This window comes from Papaver somniferum, unplaced genomic scaffold, assembly GCF_003573695.1.
Source record: "Papaver somniferum cultivar HN1 unplaced genomic scaffold, ASM357369v1 unplaced-scaffold_139, whole genome shotgun sequence".
Classification (NCBI taxonomy): Eukaryota; Viridiplantae; Streptophyta; class Magnoliopsida; order Ranunculales; family Papaveraceae; genus Papaver; species Papaver somniferum.
Window position 1 is genome coordinate 3,320,798 of NW_020623156.1, and position 4,086 is coordinate 3,324,883.

The window sequence follows — 4,086 nt, forward strand, 5'->3', positions numbered from 1 at the left end:
CCATCTAAAAAATGGTGCTTTCTGTACCCAGAACATAGCAAAGTGCCTAGATGTATGAAAATAATATGCTCGAAAGGTTGGAGCATGCGTGCACACCTTCTGTCAAACTATGTGGATTATAAGATTTAACTGATAACCGATTACATAGCAACCGTTAAATAAATACAGGGATAAATATTTACATAAGAAAGAGCAGAAACATTAAGTTGCATGTAAACTGTCAGATATACTGGTTTTTCGAGATAATCCTGGTACACATGACAGAATTAGAAGATTCCTCGCGTTAAGAAAAATAAGAAACTAAACCATAACTGAAAGAATAGCAACCCGGAGACTGTAAAATAGCCCAAAGACGTAAGAGGCATTTAAAAAAATATCATAATACTCTGGTTTTCAGTTTATACAGCTATGTTAATCGACAAAGTCGCACTATACTCGATATGTTTCCCGTTTATCTACTAAACATGCATCCAACAACCACATAGCTGACATATTAGATATAAAGGGAAATGACTCATCCATTCAACTATGGTACTATGATAACTCCTATACTAGATACACTGTTTCACTCTTTTACAGTCCAAGAACCAATTGTTTGTTTTACCTACCATTAATAAAAACTATCAAGGGGAAGGAGTCATCGAGGCTTCTTCTTCTATCAGGGGAGGTCGCTTGGCTGATGGTCGTCTGCTCCAAGTGCTCAGTATCATCTACAACCAAGAAAACCCTATCAATTACAGTCTTTTACCATTCAAAATATATATAACACCTTTCAGTCTTGCATTTCAGGTATGAGATATCATTGCGAATTAAAAATGGACTACAAAACACACTTGAAGTTCTCTAATCACCGGCTGGAAAGCACAGCCTTCCCCAGATTCCTAGTTCACAACTACATAGCTGACATATTAGATATAAAGGGAAATGACTCATCCATTCAACTATGGTACTATGCTAACTCCTATCCTAGATACACTGTTTCACTCTTTTACAGTCCATTAATAAAAACTATCAAGGGGAAGGAGTCATCGAGGCTTATTCTTCTATCAGGGGAGGTCTCTTGGCTGATGGTCGTCTGCTCCAAGTGCTCGGTATCATCTACAACCAAGAAACCCCTATCAATTACAGTCTTTTACCATTCAATAGTAAATATAACACCTTTCAGTCTTGCATTTCACGTATGAGATATCATTGCGAATTAAAAATGGACTACAAAACACACTTGAAGTTCTCTAATCACCGGCTGGAAAACACAGCCTTCCCCAGATTCCTAGTTCACTACATTCATGCAACTCAAGTAAAAAATAATTAAAGACAATTGGTTCCAAGCAAATTCTCGCCTCCGCAAGATCTCTGGGACCAAATACTAACAAAGCAACTACTCAAATAACTAATGCCTCATAAACTTCAGTAACAAAACGTGAAGCATAAACAATTGTATATCTACATTTTCCCTTTTTACCGGCAACACCACCCAAATTTTTTCACAACCTTACCTGAAAAAAAAATAACTTCAAACCTTAAACATTGTAACTTTCAACAGATCCACTTTAGATGTATTTGGGGAAAGCTGAAGTCTTTAGCAAAACATGATGATCAAATCACCTAATTTAATAGATTTTAGCCCTAAGAAAACCCCTGTAAATTCACACAGATGGTCCCCTATATATAATATTCGACAAAGATCGACATGACTTCGAGCTGAATATACGTAATGATTTCTGATGAAATATTTTTATCTTATTTATATATACTGATTTTTAATGAAAAAAACGAAATTCACCTGATCACAGTACTACTTATTAACTAATCAAAATATAAACTTGATTACTAACTAAACCCATATTGTATTACAGACTTTCAACTTAATGATTGATTATGTTCAGTTGTCTTTCGATTACTCATTTATTACAATAGTTTCATGAACCTTAGTTGCCTCCATTCTGACCTGATGAGAACCCGCTGTTTATTTCATATGACACTAACTAAAATAAAGCAAACATACTAAGCATGTTTAGGATGAGGATATAGAGTATGCAACATCCTTCAATAATATAAGTTGTGCACACTCTTCAAGTCTTCATCAACATTCTTAGCAGGGCATAAAAGGACAACTTCCATGTTCTTGAGTACTGTTATTTAAGTGAACTAAAGAACAGTGGATAGACCTAACACCATAAGAGTTCTAGAATTAAGTAAAAGGTTTATAGGGCACGATTAGAAATTCTTTTAGGTTCCACAATTGAATTGGTTGGTACATCTCTCGCTTCCACAATTTGATATATTTTATCTCTAAATTCATGCATAAAACCCACCTCATAACCCAGATATACTCCGAAATAGATTCAGAACCACATAACATGGTATTAGCAAATGTACAACATTCAGAAATTAACTGAAACAAATACCGAGCTATGTTATAGCATTTTCCTTACTGATATGTTTTGTGATGCCTCTGTTTGACATGTTCTTGAACTTCTATAAGTTGCACAGTTTTGACTTGGCCCAATTGTCTCATATTCAAGTGAACTGCCGGAGTAAAATAAGTAAACTTGTAGGGTTAATTCAAGGAAATTTGAAACGATCTAAACCAAGTCAGGGCAGAATTAAAACCATAGTTCTACAATGCTTGAACCAATATAGCTTAATTGATTGCTACGTCAATACTTTGTGGGACGCAGACACTAAGAGATCACATCGAACATAAGAATTAAATCAAAAGTCTTTTATATCCGTTGGTAGTTCTCGTTGATAATTAGACAACATGGAATTTACTTGAGGCTCAAACATTACCTCAATAATGTAATGCAAATATTCCATGGGCTTACTCAGATCTAATTTACTCTGAGACAATTTTAGCATCTTCATAAATGAAGAGGCACTTTGAAAACTCTACCTCTAAGCTGAAACCAAAACTTTTGTCATCCTACAAATTCGAAACCGAATTACAAAGTAAGATTACCCACATAGAAAAACAAAAGAAACTACAATTCATTATTTAAAACTTTGCAGTGAGTTAACCAAAAACCTTCAAAACATAATTGAATTATGCAATCAGGCTGTTACGGTTGAGATTAATTTGAAGTTCATCGAGTGTAACTCCTTTCACATGTGATCTAACTGCTCCATGTGTTTTTTAAGCCACCAAAAACTTGCTTGCAGGTCTATATTTGGCCTTCTCCACTTTGAAGGGAAATAACTTTATTAAGTATGGGATGGGATTATTAGATTTTCAAAAATAAAGAAAGGAAGAAATTTTAATAGAACCTCTAAATAGTAACAGAAATCTTTAAATAATAACAGAAATTTTCGAAATCTCTAAAACAGAACCAAACCCAGCTAACCTGAATTCCTTGGTAAGCATTCAATAGCAATATCTTTGAGCACCTCTGCTCTAACGGTGTAGGCATGGAAAATCACCTCCTATACTAACAAATTTCCAGCACAAACAACGACGGTCAGGAAAGTCCATTGCCCATAAATCGATACACCTCCATGTAAGATATAACAGGTACTGAGAAACACAATTAGCTGCAAAAACCCTCTAGGCTAAATCATTCCACTCGGTCAGCATATTTACCCCACTTTATGGAATCTGATACATCTTCCAACTTGCAAGGTTGGCAAAAAAAAAAAATTGTTCCAAATATTGATTGCTATTGTCGTTGGTTGTTAATCAATCTAAAAGAAAAAAAAATCAATTTACCAAAAAATTTGCAAAAACTATTGACAGAATTCAAAGACAAACAAAAACTACTAAAACAAACAAATCAAAATCATATAATCAAATAACCTCGTAGGAAGATAACTTACCTCTGATTTTGCATAGACTGTTTCAGCACAACGATCTTCCAAAGACTCTTATTAGATAACTAAGAGAGAGGGGAGAAACCCTAGAGTTTAATATATGGTAAAACTCGAGTTTAAAATGTGTGGCCCCCTATCATTCCTAGCCGTCCAAGTCAAACGAAATCCGGGCGATAAGGACCGCGAGATGACCCTTTCCGGCCAATCCTGTCCACTCTTTGACTCTTTGATCAAGGAGTCAATTACCACGTCTTTTTGTAACTATGATAAGAAGTCATC

At 35.0% G+C, this 4,086-nt stretch overlaps 1 long non-coding RNA gene across 2 annotated transcripts; it reads right to left on the reverse strand.

Moving 5' to 3' along the window:
• Window positions 1-272: 272 nt before the first annotated feature.
• On the reverse strand, window positions 273-3,794 carry LOC113335335. 2 transcript variants are annotated; one of them, XR_003353283.1, is made up of 4 exons: window positions 3,029-3,254; window positions 2,794-2,926; window positions 2,436-2,529; window positions 273-710 (listed from the first exon to the last, which is right to left on the reverse strand). It is a non-coding gene; the product is annotated as an uncharacterized LOC113335335 (long non-coding RNA). The 2 variants fall into 2 exon arrangements; XR_003353284.1 differs by lacking the exons at window positions 2,794-2,926; window positions 3,029-3,254 and adding an exon at window positions 3,345-3,794.
• Window positions 3,795-4,086: the final 292 nt, after the last annotated feature.